Here is a 21235-nt window from a genome sequence, read left to right as displayed (position 1 = left end):
TTATTTTTTTACATTTTGGGTAGTCGTTTTTCATAGTTTAGTTTTTTTATGTGGGAGCAAAAATATTATACGCTGAAAAACCACTAAATAATACAAATTAATACCAAATAATAAAAAATAGTGTTTTGAGGGGCCAAGCACCAATGAAGTTGACATCACTTCATTTCAAAGATCTGAGACACAAGTGTTGGGAGCTAAGAGCTCAGTCACAGAAAGTTGTGTCCCTTCTCACGGAAGATCTCTCAGGCCTGGGTGGCATTAGAAGGAGGTATAGAAGCGGTCTCGCTGAGGGAAAGTGGTCCCAACAGGAGATTTTCCAAGGTCTGCCATTATCCACACCCTCCCTCTTCCTTGCCCGGGCTCTGAGTCAAGGCTATTTTAATGGGATTGAGCTCCACAACATCCCCGGGTTTAAAGAACAGGACAAAGGCGATTAAAGCCGAATGATTGACTGCACACAAAGAAATGACCGCAGTTAAAGGAGCCGTATGTAACAATGTCATGTCAAGTCATTTAAAGGAGCCGTATGTAATAATCTAATTTAAAGGATCCATATGTAATAATTTAATGTCAAGTCATCATTAAATGGCCCTTATATGTCAAAAGGTATTAATAAATGATAAATGGGTTGTACTTGTATCGCGCTTTTCTACCTTCAAGGTACTCAAAGCGCTTTGACACTACTTCCACATTTACCCATTCACACACTGATGGAGGGCGCTGCCATGCAAGGGGCTAACCAGCACCCATCAGGAGCAAGGGTGAAGTGTCTTGCTCAGGACACAACGGACGTGATGAAGTTGGTACTAGGTGGGGATTGAACCAGGAACCCTCGAGTTGCGCACGGCCACTCTTCCACTGCGCCACGCCCTCCCGTAATAAATCATGTTCTTTTCCAATACCTCTATAACTAATAACAATAGTTCAAACAGGATATTCGCATTTCAAAATTAGATTTACAGCCCCGAAATCTTGTTATCGCTACCATTTGACCAATTAGAAAGTCTGTGAGTTTGTCACATCCAGGATGTCAGTTACGCACCGCCGTCTTTGTCGAGCTACTGCCACTGGTAAAGTTACTAAACATGTAAGACATTAGTCCATCTAAAAGTTACCATTCTCAATCAAAAGGCAAACTCCATAGCTTGCAAGCTTGTTTGCGCTGGCTTTTGGAAAATCTTATTTTGTTAGCGCAGGTTGAAATAAAAAGTGTCTTTTTTCCTTTACACTTTTGATTGATTGATTGAAACTTTTATTAGTAGATTGCACAGTACAGTACATATTACGTAAAATTGACCACTAAATACGTTTTTTAAATTGTTTAAGTCGGGTTCCACTTGAGACGGTCATGTGACCACCTGGCTCTGTTTGATTGGTCCAAAGTCACCAGTGACTGCATGTGATTGGTGAAACGCAGGCATGCATAGATCCCACTTTGAAGGTCTGTCTAACAAACCAAAACAAACATTAACAGATCGATAAAAATCAGTAGCGAGTAGCGAGCTGAATGTAGATAAATGGAGCGGAGTAAAAGTAGTGTTTCTTCTCTGTAAATATACTCAAGTAAAAGTAAAAGTATGTTGCATAAAAATACTCTTAGAAGTACAATTTATCCCAAAAGTTACTCAAGTAGATGTAATGGAGTAAATGTAGTGCGTTACTACCCACCTCTGAGTGTCAGTGCCTATTTCCTTCTCTATTTGGGTAGTGTCAGTGCCTATTTCCTTCTATATATGGGTAGTGTCAGTGCAATACCAATATTTTGATATCGGGACCAAAATGTATTTCAATACTTTTCGATTCCTTTCTAAATAAAGAGGACGACAAAAAAATGTCATTATTGGCTTTATTTTAACAAAACAATCTTAGGGTACATTAAACATATGTTTCTTGTTGCAATCAAAAAACAATTTAGTCCTTAAATAAAATGTTGAACATACTAGACAACTTGTGTTTTAGTTGTAAGTAAACAAACAAAGACTCCTAATTAGTCTGCTGACGTATAAAGTAACATATTGTGTCATTTATCTACCTATTATTTTGTCTACATTATGAGGGACAAACTGTAAACATGGATTATTAATCTACGTGATAAATTACTGTTAATATCTGCTTACTTTCACTTTTAACATGTTCTATATACACTTCTGTTAAAATGTGATAATAACGTATTCTTCTCTTCTTTGATACTTTACATTAGATTTGTTTGACACCACAAATTTGGGTATCAATCCAACACCAAGTAGTTACAGGATCCTACATTGGTCATATACAAAGTCTTCATGTATCCAGGGACATATTTACTGAGTTTATAAACAAAATATGAATTTTTTAAAAGGAAAAAAGATTTTGTGACGGTAAAAAGTATCGATATAATCATAGTAGTATCGACTAGATACGCTTTTGTACTTGGTATCATTACAGTGGATGTCAGGTGTAGATCCACCGATGGAAATTGTTTAGATTCAGGCGCGCTAGCTTTTGTTAGCGGTGACGCTGGTGAGCTATTGTATCCTCCTACAGTGTGTAGTGAAGCATGTTTAGCTATTCCTCGGCCTCTAGTGATAAGGATACTTGTAAGAAAAATACTTTATTTGTCACCATGGAGGGGAGGATTAGTGATTTAGAAGAAGCTAAAACACTGCTGACTATTGATGGATGTTAGCTGCTAGCTAGCTAGTCCTGTCTTAAAACAGCTCTTCCTGAGGGTGTTCCAGTGTTATAAGTTCACCTTTATCGTACACAATGTGTCTGCTTATAAGTACTCCATGATTGTTTGCTGCCGAACATGCTCCTCTGCTCTTAAAACCAACAATGTCTTTGTTTTCTGATAGTACTGACATATGATTGTTGTGATATTGTACTCAGGCATGAAATAGCTTCATTTCTGTTGGTTAGAGATGTAATTATGGACAAAACGCTTGTCTCTTCAGTTATTATGGTCCCAGCACCTCAACCTCTAGTAAGGGGCGGAGGAAGTTTGAAGTTCCTAGGAGTAGACCAGTCCATGCAGCTGGATTGGGCTGCGTATCTGGCAAGCTCAGTCAGGGAGAGGGGGAGGGGACTAGAGAATTGCGTGATGGCTCCTTTAAAGTCTTCCATTCGCTAAGAGAAGTATCATACAGAGATGCTCTCCAAAATCACAAACCTCCAGGACTTTCATGCGGCGCCTCCTCGTTCAGAGAAAAATCCGCTGCTAACAAAGCGACCTGCAGAGCCTCAGAAGTTCCCAGGCCCGCCCAGAGGCAGTGACCCTCCCAGCCTGCAGGTGAAGTAGCAAAGTAGGACCACCACAGCCATTAGCAGGAGAGCACACAGGGCCGTGGTCCAGACCGTGTGGACCATGGCATCGGCAAGCGTCAGGGGCGCCGAAAAGGGGGGGTAAAGGAGACGGATTCTAGGGGCCCATGATGGACGGGGGCCCAGAGAGGACCCTAATGATGATGAAATTATAGTACAAAGGGGTCCTGTAAAGATACAGGGGCGTTTTCATGGGGCCCAATATCCCTAGCGGCGCCCCTGCCAAGCTTCGAACAAAGTCAATCAAATCCCGCTGGTATGGAGACAAAGGACTAATGCTGCTCCGCTCTTCTCCTCATACCTTTCAAGCTCCTGTTGCTTCACACTCAGAAACTAGGATTAGGATTTGGAGCGCTTAGAGGGACACTCAGGTGACCTGCAAACCGCCACCTTTTAAACCATGGAGATTTTGGCAAAGATGTAGCCACATATCAAAACAAAGCATACTATTTACACTCTTTAATGATGTATTTGATCCTCCCTCGTGCCATTAAAGTACTAGTCAAGTTCTCTTCTCGAGTGGCTAGCAGCTAATTATGTGTATCCATCCAAGGCTAAACTAATAATGATCACCTCCGTTACAGCAAATAACCTGCATTGCCTTGAAGTTCACAATCATTATGACAGACAACAACACACACCTCTTTTGGGGGGGATTTAAAAGATGATTAAAAAAACGCTGAGTCACTGTTATAGCCTTCAAAGCCCCTAAAACGTACTTCAAACGTCCATCAACGTTGTATATACAATGATGCAAGAGTACAGTATCTTAGCACTAACAGGAGTAGTTACGTATCACATTTTATATACAATGATGAAAGTGTATCTGAGTACTAAAAGGATTAGTTAAGTATCACATTTTATGTACAATGATAAAAGTGTATCTGAGTACTAACATTAAGTATCACATTTTATATACAATGATCCAAGAGTATCTGAGCACTAACAGGAGAAATTTCGTATCACTTTTTATATTCAATGATGAAAGTGTATCTGAGTCCAAACAGGACTAGTTAAGTATCACATTTTATATACAATGACACAAGTATATCTGAGCACTAACAGGAGTAGTTAAGAATCAGTGGTCTGTCTAGTCCTCTCTCACCACAATTCCAGTCTTTCACTTCTGTCCATTCTACGCGCAACAAATGACTTAACTCTGTTACGCTTAACAGAGTTAAGTCATTCATTTTTATCCGAAGGGAAAACATTTGATTTTACTGTTAATTGTACATGTACAAAAAACACAATAAAGAAATGTTTAAAAAAAACTATAGTACTTATGACTGATGCAGGGTTGTTTTATACAAACACACACACACACACATTTAAAATGATGACAGAGGTTTGTAATTTTCGTCATAGGTACACTTCAACTGTGAGAGACAGAATGTGAAAAAAAATCCAGGAATTCACATTGTAGGAATTTTAAAGAATTTACTTGTAAATTATGGTGGAAAATAAGTATTTGGTCAATAACAAAAATTCAACTCAATACTTTGTAGCATATACTTTGTTGGCAATAACAGAGGTCAAACGATTACTATAGGTCTTTACCAGGTTTGCACACACAGTAGCTGGTATTTTGGCCCATTCCTCTATGCAGATCTTCTCGAGAGCAGTGATGTTTTGGGGCTGTCGCCGAGCAACACTGACTTTCAACTCCCTCCACAGATTTTCTATGGGGTTGAGGTCTGGAGACTGGCTAGGCCACTCCAGGACTTTCAAATGCTTCTTACGGAGCCACTCCTTCATTGCCCGGGCGGTGTGTTTGGGATCATTGTCATGCTAGAAGACCCAGCCACGTTTCATCTTCAAAGCACTCACTGATGGAAGGAGGTTTTGGCTCAAAATCTCACGATACATGGCCCCATTCATTCTTTCCTTAACACGGATCAGTCGTCCTGTCCCCTTAGCAAAAAAACAGCCCCAAAGCATGATGTTTCCACCCCCATGCTTCACAGTAGGTCTGGTGTTCTTGGAATGAAACTCTGTGTTCTTCTTCCTCCAAACACGACGAGTTGAGTTTATACCAAAAAGTTTTATTTTGGTTTCATCTGACCACATGACATTCTCCCAATCCTCTGCTGTATCATCCATGTGCCCTCTGGCAAACTTCAGACGGGCCTGGACATGCACTGGCTTAAGCAGGGGGACACATCTGGCACTGCAGGATTCGATTCCCTGTCGGCGTAGTGTGTTACTGATCAATCAATCAATCAATCAATCAATGTTTACTTATATAGCCCTAAATCACTAGTGTCTCAAAGGGCTGCACAAACCACCACGACATCCTCGGTAGGCCCACATAAGGGCAAGGAAAACTCACACCCAGTGGGACATCGGTGACAATAATGACCCAGTGGGACGTCGGTGACAATGATGACTATGAGAACCTTAGAGAGGAGGAAAGCAATGGATGTCGAGCGGGTCTAACATGGTACTGTGAAAGTTCAATCCACAATGGATCCAACACAGTCGCGAGAGTCCAGTCCAAAGCGGATCCAACAGAGCAGCGAGAGTCCCGTTCACAGCGGAGCCAGCAGGAAACCATCCCAAGCGGAGGCGGATCAGCAGCGCAGAGATGTCCCCAGCCGATACACAGGCAAGTAGTACATGGCCACCGGATCGGACCGGACCCCCTCCACAAGGGAGAGTGGGATATAGAAGAAAAAGAAAAGAAACGGCAGATCAACTGGTCTAAAAAGGGAGTCTATTTAAAGGCTAGAGTATACAAATGAGTTTTAAGGTGAGACTTAAATGCTTCTACTGAGGTGGCATCTCGAACTGTTACCGGGAGGGCATTCCAGAGTACTGGAGCCCGAACGGAAAACGCTCTATAGCCCGCAGACTTTTTTTGGGCTTTGGGAATCACTAACAAGCCGGAGTCCTTTGAACGCAGATTTCTTGCCGGGACATATGGTACAATACAATCGGCAAGATAGGATGGAGCTAGACCGTGTAGTATTTTATACGTAAGTAGTAAAACCTTAAAGTCACATCTTAAGTAAACAGGAAGCCAGTGCAGGTGAGCCAGTACAGGCGTAATGTGATCAAACTTTCTTGTTCTTGTCAAAAGTCTAGCAGCCGCATTTTGTACCAACTGTAATCTTTTAATGCTAGACATGGGGAGACCCGAAAATAATACGTTACAGTAGTCGAGGCGAGACGTAATAAACGCATGGATAATGATCTCAGCGTCTTTAGTGGACAGAATGGAGCGAATTTTAGCGATATTACAGAGATGAAAGAAGGCCGTTTTAGTAACGCTTTTAATGTGTGCCTCAAAGGAGAGAGTTGGGTCAAAGATAATACCCAGATTCTTTACCGTGTCGCCTTGTTTAATTGTTTGGTTGTCAAATGTTAGAGTTGTATTATTAAATAGAGTTCGGTGTCTAGCAGGACCGATAATCAGCATTTCCGTTTTTTTGGCGTTGAGTTGCAAAAAGTTAGCGGACATCCATTGTTTAATTTCATTAAGACACGCCTCCAGCTGACTACAATCCGGCGTGTTGGTCAGCTTTAGGGGCATGTAGAGTTGGGTGTCATCAGCATAACAGTGAAAGCTAATACCGTATTTGCGTATGATGTCACCTAGCGGCAGCATGTGGATGCTGAAGAGTGCAGGGCCAAGGACCGAACCCTGGGGAACTCCACACGTTACCTTAACGTAGTCCGAGGTCACATTGTTATGGGAGACACATTGCATCCTATCAGTAAGATAAGAGTTAAACCAAGACAGGGCTAAGTCTGACATACCAATTCGTGTTTTGATACCTTCTAATAAAATATTATGATCGACGGTATCGAAAGCAGCGCTAAGATCGAGGAGCAGCAACATAGATGACGCATCAGAATCCATCGTTAGCAATAGATCATTAGTCATTTTTGCGAGGGCTGTCTCCGTGGAGTGATTTGCCCTGAAACCGGATTGAAAGGTTTCACATAGATTGTTAGACGCTAAGTGTTCATTTAACTGCTCCGCAACAATATTTTCAAGGATTTTTGAAATAAAGGGAAGGTGAGACACCGGTCGGTAGTTTACCATGAGGTCAGGATCGAGGTTAGGTCTTTTAAGAAGAGGATGAATAACCGCTTTTTTGAATGCTAGGGGAACAGTGCCCGAGGAGAGTGATAAGTTTATAATATTTAGCACTGATGGACCTAATAATACAAAGAGCTCCTTGATCAGTTTCCCAGGAAGAGGGTCAAGTAAACATGTTGTCTGTTTTATTCCATTTACACGTTGTAACAATTCCTCTAATGTTATTTCCTCAAAACGAGATGGTTACTGATGGTAACCTTTGTTACTTTGGTCCCAGCTCTCTACAGGTCATTCACCAGGTCCCCCCGTGTGGTTCTTGGATTTTTGCTCACCGTTCTCATGATCATTTTGACCCCACGGGATGAGATCTTGCGTGGAGCCCCAAATCGGGGGAGATTATCAGCTGTCTTGTATGTCTTTCATTTTCTGATAATTGCTCCCACAGTTGATTTTTTTTTTTTCACACCAAGCTGCTTGCCTATTGTAAATTCACTCTTCCCAGTCTGGTGCAGGTCTACAATTCTTTTCCTGGTGTCTTTCGACAGCTCTTTGGTCTTGGCCATAGTGGAGTTTGGAGTCTAACTGTTTGAGGCTGTGTACAGATGTCTTTTATACAGATAAAGAGTTCAAACAGGTTCCATTAATACCGGTAATGAGTGGAGGACAGAAGAGCATCTTAAAGAAGAAGTTACAGGTCTGTGAGAGCCAGATATCTTCCTTGTTTGAAGTGAACAAATACTTATTTTCCACCATAATTTACAAATAAATTCTTTAAAATTCCTACAATGTGAATTCCTGGATTTTTTTTTTCACATTCTGTGTGTCACAGTTGAAGTGTACCTATGATAAAATTACAGACCTCTGTCAGTATTTTAAGTGGGAGAACTTGCACAATCGGTGGCTGACTAAATACTTTTCCCCCCACTGTGTTTATATATATTTATAAATATATATAGAAAAGTATGTATAAATATATATGTTGTTTGTCCATCTGACCCCGAAAGGGAATAAGCGGTAGAAAATGGATGGATGGATGGATGGTTTGTCCATTAGTGTTGACCCTGCGATGAGGTGGCGAATTGTCCAGGGTGTTCACCGCCTTCCGCCCGATTGTAGCTGGAAAAAAAAACTAAATACATTTTTACTATATTTTGCTAAAAACATCAAAATTAATTGTATTTTTATTTGTATTTTTTCTGACTCCTTATTACATCCAGCCATAGAAATATACATTAAAATACACATATTTGAAGTAATTAATTTTAAATGATCATAAAAATTCATTTAAAATTACCATATTTAATTATTAAAATAATGTTTATCAATAACTATGCAAGTAAGCTTTATGGAGTTAACTCTGTACATCCCTTCTTTATTTCCTGTGCATGTGGTATCAAACATTCCCGTTTGCATCAATGCCAGAAGGAAGAATACATCATGGTCACTGGTATCGGAGTTTTGAAAGATGTACTCTTGATGTGGAGTTTTGAAAGATGTACTCTTGATGCGGATGGTGTTCTGCTGACTTCGACTGCGGATGTTGTGGATCGGAAGAGGGAATACTTCGAAGACCTCCTCAATCCCACCAACACGTCTTCCTTTGAGAAAGCGGTGCCTGGGGAATCTGTGATGGGCTCTCCTATTTCTGGGGCTAAGGTTGCTGAGGTAATTAAAAAGTTCCTCGGAGGCAAGGCCCCGGGGGTAGATGAGATCCGCCCAGAGTGGGCCTACCGAGGATGTCGTAGTGGTTTGTGTTGTGGTTTGTGCAGCCCTTTGAGACACTAGTGATTTAGGGCTATATAAGTAAATATTGATTGATTGAGTTCCTTAAGGCTCTGGATGCTGTGGGGCTGTCTTGGTTGACAAGACTCTGCAGCATCGCGTGGACATCAGGGGCAGTACCTCTGGATTGGCAGACCGGGGTGGTGGTCCCTCTCTTTAAGAAGGGGGGCCGCAGGGTGTGTTCCAACTATTGTGGGATCACACTCCTCAGCCTTCCCGGTAAGGTTTATTCAGGTGTACTGGAGAGGAGGCTACGCCGGATAGTCGAACCTCGGATTCAGGAGGAACAGTGTGGTTTTCGTCCTGGTCGTGGAACTGTGGACCAGCTCTATACTCTCGGCAGGGTTCTTGAGGGTGCATGGGAGTTTGCCCAACCAGTCTACATGTGCTTTGTGGACTTGGAGAAGGCATTCGACCGTGTCCCTCGGGAAGTCCTGTGGGGAGTGCTCAGAGAGTATGTCCCTGTATGATCAGTGTCAGAGCTTGGTCTGCATTGCTGGCAGTAAGTCGGACACGTGTCCAGTGAGGGTTGGACTCCGCCAAGGCTGTCCTTTGTCACCGATTCTGTTCATAACTCTGGTCATGAGCTTTGGGTCATGACCAAAAGGATAAGATCACGGGTACAAGCGGCCGAAATTAGTTTCCTTCGCCGGGTGGCGGGGCTCTCCCTTAGAGATAGGGTGAGAAGCTCTGCCATCCGAGAGGAACTCAAAGTAAAGCCGCTACTCCTCCACATCGAGAAGAGCCAGATGAGGTGGCTTGGGCCTCTGGTCAGGATGCCACCCGAACGCCAACCTAGGGAGGTGTTTAGGGCACGTCCAACCGGTAGGAGGCCACGGGGAAGACCCAGGACACGTTGGGAAGACTATGTCTCCCGGCTGGCCTGGGAACGCCTCGGGATCCCCCGGGAAGAGCTGGACATAGTGGCTGGGGAGAGGGAAGTCTGGGCTTCCCTGCTTAAGCTGCTGCCCCCGCGACCCGACCTCGGATAAGCGGAAGATGATGGATGGATGGATGGATGGATGGATACTCTTGATATCAGAGACTTAAATAGTATCATAGTCGTAAATAGTATCATAGTTTTAATGGTATTATAGTATTTAATGGTATAATGGTCTTAAGTGGTATCGTAGTCTTTAATGGTATCCATCCACTACAGGCGCTGTAGTGGCTGTTGGCAGGAGCTCTGTGCTCTTGTGTCATCCTTTTGTGTTTTCCTCTTGTTTTCATGTGTTATATTTTTTGCCTTTTGGTCCGAGACTCTTTGGGACTGTGTGACAAGGGGTGGCACTTTCGTGACCTCTGTTGTGCTTTTTTTGTGGACTTCTGGATCTGACTCCCCGGGAGCCTTTTGGCCATGGAGACCAGCTGCTGGGTCCCTGCCACACCGGAGTCGGTTTGGAGGGACTGGAGGAGATGCGGATGAGGGAATAGGTTGCGGAGCTAGCACTGAGCGCCGGGACGGGGAGGCTTCGCGGTGTCTTGGCTGGGTGAGCAGGTGTCAGACACCTCAGTTTCCTTGGACGTATCCTCGCTCATCCATGCGGACTGCACACTGGCCGAGAGTGAAGTCGGCTGTCTTGGTTGCTTTGTTGGGTCTGCTCTTGTCTCTGGCCATGCTCTCTCCACCCCAGCGAACGATGGCGTGGAACACCGCAGAGGCCACCACAGTGTATATGTTTATTTTACTTTTTATTCATAGCTGTATGTGGAAGTGGCTGGATGCATCTGCTGCTTTAATGTATTTAATATATTTTGTGTTCTTTGATGTTTCCCTCTTACACACATGTGAGAGGGATGTGTACTATGGCTATGAGTTGTTGTTTTTTTCCCTTGGCCTCAGTCTGGACCCCCTCTCCTGGGCCCAGGCTTAGACCGAATTTTTATTTTTTTAAATTTTATTTTATCCCCCCTCCCCCTTTTTTTGTAAAGGCCGCTGGAAGCCGGCAGACCCGTCAGCGATCCTTTTCTGTCTCCCTGTAATGTTTGTCTGATCTTGAATGGGATTGTGATGAAAATTGTAATTTTCCTGAAGGAATAAATAGAGTTTTATCTAATCTAATCCATCCATTTTCCATCCATTTTCTACCGCTTATTCCCTTTCGGGGTCGCGGGGGGCGCTGGCGCCTATCTCAGCTACAATCGGGCGGAAGGCAGGGTACACCCTGGACAAGTCGCCACCTAATCTAATCCATCCATCCATTTTCTACCGTTTATTCACTTTTGGGGTCGCGGGCGCTGGCGCCTATCTCAGCTACAATCTTAGTATCATAGTTTTAATGGTATCATAGTATTTAATGGTATTATGGTCTTAAGTGGTATTGTAGTCTTTAATGGTATCATGGTCTTAAATGGTATCATAGTATTTAATAGTATCATGGTCTTAAATTGTATCATAGTCTTAAATGGTCTCATAGTCTTAAAATGTATTATAGTCCCAAATGGTATCATAGTTTTAATGTATCATAGTCTTAAATTGTCCATAGTCTTAAATGGTATCATAATCTTAAATGGTATCATAGTCTTTAATGGTATCATAGTCTTAAATGGTATCATAGTCTTTAATGGTATAATGGTCTTAAATGGTATCATAGTCTTAAATGTCTTAAATTGTATTATAGTCTCAAATGGTATCATAGTTTTAATGTATCATAGTCTTAAATTGTCCACAGTCCTAAATGGTCCATAGTCTTGGATGGTATCATAGTCTCAACAATGGTATCATAGTCCATAGTCTTAAATGGTATAGTCTTAAATGGTCCATAGTCTTAAATAGTATCATATTCTTAAAGGGTCCATAGTTTTAAATGGTATCATAGTCTTAAATGGTCCATAGTCTTAGATGGTATCATATTCTCAAAAATGGTATTATAGTCCATAGTTTTAAATGGTGTCATAATCTTAAATGGTATAATAGTCTTAAATGGTCCTTAGTCCTAAATAGTATCATAATCTTAAATAGTTCATAGTTTTGAATCGTATCATAGTCTTAAATGGTCCATAGTCTTAGATGGTATCATAGTCTTAGTTGGTATCAAAGTCTTGGATAAGGGGTCTCAAACATGCGGCCCGCGAGACGTTATTTTTCAGGCTGCACTTTGATATGACAATTTAATGTTGGTACGGCCCGCGAGTTTAATATAAACGGCGCTTGACAGCGTCATACTTGTCAACGTTCCCATTTTTCCCGGGTGTTCCCTAAATTTCAGTGCATCCATTTTCTCGAAATCCCTGCCGATTTTTACCCAATCAACAGTATTCAGGGGGTGCCATAATGGCGTTGCCTTTAGCGCCCTCTACATCATGTATAGATAGCATGCAAACCCAGTTATATATTGTAAATGGCTGAGCAGTACGCACATTCAATATTGCAAGACATATTTGATCAACAGCTACACAGGTCACACTGAGGGTGGCCGTAAAAAAACTTTAACACTTACAAATATGTGCCGGACTGTGGACCCACATCAAACAAGAATGACAAACACATTTCAGGAGAACATCCGCACCGTAATACAACATAAACGCAACAGAACAAATACCCAGAATCCCATGCAGCCCTAACTCTTCCGGGCTACAATATACACACCCCCGCTACCACTAACCGCCCACGCCTCCACCCTCTCTACTTGCGTCAGTTGAGGTGGTGTATGTAGCCCGGGAGAGTTAGGGCTGCAAGGTGTTCTGGGTATTTGTTCTCTTGTGTTTAAGTTGTGTTAGAATGTTCTCCCAAAACGTGTTTTTCATTCTTGTTTGGTGTGGGTTCAAAGTGTGGTGCATATTTGTACCAGTGTTAAAGTTGTTCATACGGCCACCCTCAGTGTGACCTGTATGGCTGTTGACTAAGTACGTCTTGCAGCCGCTAAGATTATTCTGCACAAGTCTCACACAACAGGATACTAGGCTGTCACTATGGTTGGGTGATGTAAAAGCAAGCGTGATGATAAGTTGTACAACAGTAGTCCTTCTTATTGAGAGTACGCAAACCCCAGGGGGTACGTGAAGATATGCCAAGGGACAGGTAAGATTTATTAAAAATATTCTAAAAAATATCAGCGATTCATAATTACTGTATGAATATATTTATTGGATAATACTTCAACAAAATATGAATGTAAGTTCATAAACTGTGAAAAGAAATGCAACAATGCAATGTTCAGTGTTGACAGCTAGATTTTGTGGACATGTTCCATAAATATTGATGTTAAAGATATCTTTTTTTGTGAAGAAATGTATAGAATTAAGTTCATGTATCCAGATGCATCTCTATTACAATCCCCAAAGAGGGCACTTTAAGTTGATTATTACTTCTATGTGTAGAAATCTTTATTTATAATTGAATCACTTGTGTATTTTTTAACACGTTTTTTTAGTTATTTTTATATCTTTTTTTCCAAATAGTACAAGAAAGACTACTACAAATGAGCAATAATTTGCACTGTTATACAATTTAGTAAATCAGAAACTGATGGCATAGTACTGTATTTTTATTCTTTATCTCTTTTTTTCAACCAAAAATGCTTTGCTCTGATTAATGGGTACTTGAATGAAAAAAATGTTCACTGGGGGTACATCACTGAAAAAAAGAACCACTGTTGTAGAGGACATTAAAGGCAGTGCAGTCACGGCGGCCCTTAATAATGTCGGCCGGGTGAAAATTGGGAAAAATTCGGGAAAATTGTTGCACCAGTAGATTGTCGGGTGGTGCACTGAAATTCAGGAGTCTCCTGGAAAAATCGTGAGGGTTGGCAAATATGTTGCTAGGGCGGGAAAGCATTCATAGAAGGTGAATTCATTAAAAAGTGCATGTTAGATTTTTTTAAGAAATCATTTCTCGCGGACCAGCCTCACCCAGTTTCTGCATCCAGTGGCCCCCAGGTAAATTGAGTTTACCTGGTAAATTGATATTATTTAAGACTATGACACTATGGTGTCAAAGTCTTAAATGGTTTCATAGTCTTAAAAAGTATCATAGTCTTAAATAATATCATAGTCTTAAATAGTATCGTATTCCTAAAAGTGGTGGCATCTTGAGCTTTGAGAATCGTGTGTATTTGTAGAAATTGTTCCAGTCAGTAAGAAGGGAGCAGACATGATTGGTGCCAGAATGATCACCTTCTAAAACATTTGTTTTTCACCAGTATGAGTTGGTAGTTGTTGAGTTATTCTGTACTATTGACTTTGTGTTGGTCAAACAATTGTACGTAATAAGAGAACAAGTTTAAAATGTTGTTAAAAGCGTCAACAGCACTTACCGTAAATTAATGTCAAAATGTACGATAATTGCATGCAATCGGTATTGGTATCGGCCAATCTCACTCAAAACTTAAATCGGAACATCCCTGTTTTTCTTCCGATTCTTCGCCTGGCCTTGAAGGGGAACTGCACATTTTTTACCTATTATTCGCAATCCTCATGAGAGACAAGAACACTTATGTATTTTTCTTTTATTGATGCATTTTAATTTGTCATACCTTTTAGGTAGCTAGCAATGATGCTAATGGGAATAGTCCATTAAATCAGTGCAAATATGCACCTAAAAAGCACTAACAATACCACCATTACATCATGTCACCTGAATATTAACCAAGTGTTTTTAGCAATATTTTTAATAAAAACTTTTACGCAAAATATTTTTAGCAGCGCCTCGATCTAAGAGTGCTAACTAGCTGGTGCAGTTACCATGTTGACATACTGAGCTGCTGCTCATGATGGCCTGTTAGCTGGTGAAAGTTAACTCCGGATTATAAATGATGCTTCTCACCTGGATAGGAGAAGGTTGTGGACCTAAACCCAGAAGTTGCTCATCTGACATTCAACTTATACCCAGGATATGGCAGGAAAGACACAAAAAGACGCTAGTTTGCAATACCTGCTTCTTTTTTTTTAACCCTTTGTAAAGATTATGATTAATTCTTCAGCTGACTGGGAAGATGTAAACATCCCAGTGAGAGCAGACATTGTACAGTAAGATATTGGTTTAATATGTTTGTTATCTCTCATGAAGTCTGCCATGATTAGTAGGAAAAACGAACGTTGTGATGTGTCTATGAAAATAATACACCGCTGCATGCTTAAAATGAGCAAACTATGTAAATATTACATATTACTATAAATGTTACTGCATGACATATATACTTACATCATATATATATTACATGTTATTATGAATGTTACTACATGACATATATACTTACATCATGTATATATTACGTTATTATGAATGTTACTACATGACATGTATACTTACATCATGTATGTATTACATGTTATTATGAATGTTACGACATGACATATATACTTACATCATGTATATATTACATGTTATTATGGATGTTACTAGATACTACATATACACTTACATAATGTATATATAACATGTTATCATAAATGTTACTACATGACCTATATACTTACATCATGTAAATATTACATGTTGTTATGAACGTTATTACATTGCATATATACTTACATCATATATATATTACATGTTATTATGAATGTTACTACATGACATATATACTTAGATCATGTATACAATACATGTTATTATAAATGTTAGTACACGACATACATACTTACATCATGTATATATTAAATGTCATTATGAATGTTACTACATGACATATATACTTAGATAATGTGCAAACCCCGTTTCCATATGAGTTGAGAAATTGTGTTAGATTGAAATATAAACAGAATACATCCATCCATCCATCCATTTTCTACCGCTTATTCCCTTTCGGGGTTGCGGGGGGCGCTGGCGCCTATCTCAGCTACAATCGGGCGGAAGGCAGGGTACACCCTGGAGAAGTCGCCACCTCATCACAGGGCCAACACAGATAGACAGACAACATTCAATGATTTGCAAATCATTTTCAACCCATATTCAGTTGAATATGCTACAAAGGCAACATATTTGATGTTCAAACTGATAAACATTTTTTTTTTTGCAAATAATCATTAACTTTACAATCTGATGCCAGCAACAAGTGACAAAGAAGTTGTGAAAGGTGGCAATAAATACTGATAAAGTTGAGAAATGCTCATCAAACACTTATTTGGAACATCCCACAGGTGTGCAGGCTAATTGGGAACAGGTGGGTGCCATGATTGGGTATAAAAGCAGCTTCCATGAAATGCTAAGTAATTCACAAACAAAGATGGGGCGAGGGTCACCAATTTGTAAGCAAATTGTCGAACAGTTTTAGAACAACATTTCTCAACAAGCTATTGCAAGGAATTTAGGAATTTTACCATCTACGGTCCGTAAAATCATCAAAAGGTTCAGAGAATCTGGAGAAATCACTGCAGGTAAGTGATGATATTACGGACCTTTGACCCCTCAGGTGGTACTGCATCAAAAACCGACATCAGTGTGTAAAGGATATTACCACATGGGTTCAGGAACACTTCATAAAACCACTGTCAGTATCTACAGTTGGTCGTTACATCTGTAAGTGCAAGTTAAAACTCTGCTATGCAAAGCAAAACCCATTTATCAACAACACTCAGGAACGCCGCTGGCTTAGCTGGGCCCGAGTTCATCTAAGATGGACTGATGCAAAGTGGAAAAGTGTTCAGTGGTCTGACGAGTCCACATTTCAAATTATATTTGAAAACTGTGGACGTGGTATCCTCCGGAACAAAGATGAAAATAACTATCCAGATTGTTATAGGCGCAAAGTTCAAAAGCCAGCATCTGTGATGGTATGGGGGTGTATTAGTGCCCAAGGCATGGGTAACTTACACATTTGTGAAGGCACCATTAATGATGAATGGTCCATACCGGTTTTGGAGCAACATACCGCATTTCCTTGAATTGCCACCGGGGCGCAAATTAATTTAAAACCTCTTCTCACTCCTGCGCTTACCAAAGGCATGCGGTAAAAGTAAGCATGCGCTAATTATTTTAAAACCTCTTCTCACTCCGGCACTTACCAAAGGCATGGAATAAAAATTCCATCGCTACATCTGTAAGTGCAAGTTAAAACTCTGCTATGCAAAGCAAAACCCATTTATCAACAACACCCAGGAACGCCGATGGCTTTGCTGGGCCCGAGTTCATCTAAGATGGACTAATGCAAAGTGGAAAAGTGTTCGGTGGTGTGACGAGTCCACATTTCAAATTATATTTGAAAATTGTGGACGTGGTGTCCTCCGGAACAAAGATGAAAATAACTATCCGGATTGTTATAGGCGCAAAGTTCAAAAGCCAGCATCTGTGATGGTATGGGGGTGTATTAGTGCCCAAGGCATGGGTAACTTACACATATGTGAAGGCACCATTAATGATGAATGGTCCATACAGGTTTTGGAGCAACATACCGCATTTCCTTGAATTGCCACCGGGGCGCTAATTAATTTAAAACCTCTTCTCACTCCTGCGCTTACCAAAGGCATGCAGTAAAAGTAAGCATGCGCTAATTATTTTAAAACCTGTTCTCACTCCGGCACTTACCAAAGGCATGGAATAAAAAATTGAGTGTGATGTAAGCTTAGACCTTAAATTCTACTGAATAGCTCTTAATCTTCTTCCCTTCATGCGATTTCAAATTACCGGTATTGAAAACAGCCTCCTCCATTTTGAAAATGATGACAGGGGAAGTGTCACTCGTGACGTCACGAGTTTGACCAGGCGGTAATACTAAGCATGCGCTAATTATTTTGCGAAGCGAGTTTGACCTGGCAGTAATTCAAGGCAGGCGTATACTATATGCCCTGCGGCAATTCAAGGAAATACGGTATGTTGTCATCCAAGCAACGTTATCATGGACGCCCCTGCTTGTTACAACAGCGTGGCTTCGTAGTAAAAGAGTGCGGGTACGAGACTGGCCTGCCTGCAGTCCAGACCTGTCTCCCATGGAAAATGTGTGGCGTATTATGAAGCGTAAAATACGACCGCGGAGACCCTGGACTGTTGAACGAATGAAGCTCTACATAAAACAAGAATGGGAAATAATTCCCCTTTCAAAGCTTCAACAATTAGTTTCCTCAGCTCCCAAACGAGTGTTGAGTGTTGTTAAAAGAAAAGGTGATGTAACACAGTGGTGGACATGCCCTTTCCCAACTACTTTGGCACGTGTTGCACCCATGAAATTCAAAGTTAGTTATTATTTGCAAAAAAAATCAAGTTTATGAGTTTGAACATCAAATATCTTGTCTTTGTAGTGCATTCAACTGAATATGGGTTGAAAAAGATTCGCAAATCATTGTATTCCATTTATATTTACATCTAGCACAATTTCCCAACTCATATGGAAACAGGGTTTGTATTTATATATATATATATATATATATATATATATATATATATATATATATATATATATATATATATATATATATATATTAAGGGTGGGCAAATTAATGCGTTAATTACGAGTTAACTCATCAATCTATTAACGCCGACAATTATTTTATCGCACATTTGCGTATGTTGTTTACATGCTTTTATTTTGTTAACGCCTTTTCTTAACAAGATGGCGACGCCCGGATGGGCTTCGGCGTCGAGGGGCTCTTGGTAAAGATGGAACATTTGGCAAAAATACAGGACAATTCTGCAAATTTCATGGCTGGCTTACAGTGTGGTCATTCCGGGATCACTTACGACCGCCAGACAATTCTGGATGTGGATAGATCGGGCCGTTTTGGACTGAATGACGCATGCTTGCTAGACCGGCTAGCTAGCATGGGAATACTTTGCCGGCTACATCCAGCGGCCTGTGAAGCAGCGGAGTATATGTGTTGTCTGTCTATTTATCAATAATGCAGACGAAGCGTGTTGACTGAGTTCTTAACGTTTACTTTCAGAGCGTGCATATCACAACATACAAGATGCCGTCATGGCGACACACAACCTACCGCGCATGCTCGTCACTCCTGTTGCATGCTGGGTAGGGTAGTTCTTTTTTTCCCTGGCTCATAACATCACAATATAGTACCATGTATATGATCAATCAATCAATCAATGTTTATTTATATAGCCCCAAATCACAAATGTCTCAAAGGACTGCACAAATCATTACGACTACAACATCCTCGGAAGAACCCACAAAAGGGCAAGGAAAACTCACACCCAGTGGGCAGGGAGAATTCACATTCAGTGGGACGCCAGTGACAATGCTGACTATGAGAAACCTTGGAGAGGACCTCAGATGTGGGCAACCCCCCCCTCTAGGGGACCGAAAGCAATGGATGTCGAGCGGGTCTAACATGATACTGTGAAAGTTCAATCCATAGTGGCTCCAAGACAGCAGTGAGAGTCCCGTCCACAGGAAACCATCTCAAGCGGATCAGCAGCGTAGAGATGTCCCCAACCGATACAGGCGAGCGGTCCATCCTGGGTCCCGACGAGCGGTCCATCCTGGGTCTCGACTCTGGACAGTCAGTACTTCATCCATGGTCATCGGACCGGACCCCCTCCACAAGGGAGGGGGGGACATAGGAGAAAGAAAAGAAGCGGCAGATCAACCGGTCTAAAAAGGAGGTCTATTTAAAGGCTAGAGTATACAGATGAGTTTTAAGATGAGACTTAAATGCTTCTACTGAGGTAGCATCTCGAACTGTTACCGGGAGGGCATTCCAGAGTACTGGAGCCCGAACGGAAAACGCTCTATAGCCCGCAGACTTTTTTTGAGCTCTAGGAATCACTAATAAGCCGGAGTCTTTTGAACGCAGATTTCTTGCCGGGACATACGGTACAATACAATCGGCAAGATAGGCTGGAGCTAGACCGTGTAGTATTTTATACGTAAGTAGTAAAACCTTAAAGTCACATCTTAAGTGCACAGGAAGCCAGTGCAGGTGAGCCAGTACAGGCGTAATATGATCAAACTTTCTTGTTCTTGTCAAAAGTCTAGCAGCCGCATTTTGTACCAACTGTAATCTTTTAATGCTTTTAATGATGCATTCAGTTTATCAAAGCACCAAGCAAACAATCGGAAAATTCCCATCATATCAATTCCTAGATATGGTCATGATTGTTTTAAGTGCACTACGCAGAATAAACACAACATTATTAATATTGCTACTACAGATAATTTGATCAAAAATTCCCTAAAACAGCCCACTACCTATAATATAGGTTTTTTAAACATAAGATCCCTGATAAAAAAAATGTTTCTGCTGTTACCTCAGAAATTGTCTGTTCAGATGTTATGATTGTGGCTCAGAGATTTGTATGTAGATTATATTTATTTTCCATAACAAACAGGATAACTTAAATACCCTGGCAGTGGCAATAAGCTTAAATGTTTGCATTTACATTTTTTGAGTTGATTTTCATAAAATATGCTATTTAACTGCTACTGTTTAACAAGGACTGATTTAAATTGTGTTTGCACAACAAATGTTTTGGCGCTTTTGTTCATGTGGGAGAATATTCCAATAAAGGTGCACTACACACTACTTTTGAATTCATTATTGGGCTTTGCGTATACAATGCAGTTAATCGCGATTAATCGGAGAAATAGTGCGATTAACTTCGATTAAAATTTGTAATCGTTGCCCAGCCCTAATATGTATATATGTATGTATATATATATATATATATATATATATATATATACATATATAGGGACGGCGTGGCGCAGTGGAAGAGTGGCCGTGCGCAACCCGAGCGTCCCTGGTTCAATCCCCACCTAGTACCAACCTCGTCACGTCCGTTGTGTCCTGAGCAAGACACTTTACCCTTGCTCCTGATGGGTGCTGGTTGGCGCCTTGCATGGCAGCTCCCTCCATCAGTGTGTGAATGTGTGTGTGAATGTGTGTGTGAATGGGTAAATGTGGAAGTAGTGTCAAAGCGCTTTGAGTACCTTGAAGGTAGAAAAGCGCTATACAAGTACAACCCATTTATCATTTATATATATGCAGGGTTTCCCACACATTCATTTATTTGTGGCGGCACGCCACGAAAGAATTACGGCCGCCACAAATAAAGAAAAAAATAATAATGAAAAAAAATATATACATATATATATATATATAATTTTTTTTCGGCTTTTGACTCGATCGACCGCTCATAAAAGCAATGGGACTCTGTCTGTGAATGGAGTTTGTAGTTACATATTATATAAATATGTAAATATTATATAAATATGTATATAA

General features: G+C 40.8%; 1 protein-coding gene across 2 annotated transcripts in view; it reads right to left on the bottom strand.

The window, feature by feature from the left end:
• Positions 1-21235, bottom strand: part of alpl (alkaline phosphatase, biomineralization associated) — an 86905-nt gene that overhangs the window by 59245 nt on the left and 6425 nt on the right. Inside the window, exon 2 of one of the 2 annotated variants that reach the window (XM_061886361.1) lies at positions 3149-3262. The exons of the other annotated variant lie outside the window; for it this stretch is intronic. The gene's annotated coding sequence lies outside the window, so the exon portion shown is untranslated. The remainder of the gene's footprint in view (positions 1-3148; positions 3263-21235) is intronic. 2 annotated transcript variants of the gene reach the window in all.

This window comes from Nerophis ophidion, linkage group LG02 (assembly GCF_033978795.1).
Source record: "Nerophis ophidion isolate RoL-2023_Sa linkage group LG02, RoL_Noph_v1.0, whole genome shotgun sequence".
NCBI classification, from domain to species: domain Eukaryota; kingdom Metazoa; phylum Chordata; class Actinopteri; order Syngnathiformes; family Syngnathidae; genus Nerophis; species Nerophis ophidion.
This window is presented reverse-complemented; position numbering and strand designations above follow the sequence as displayed.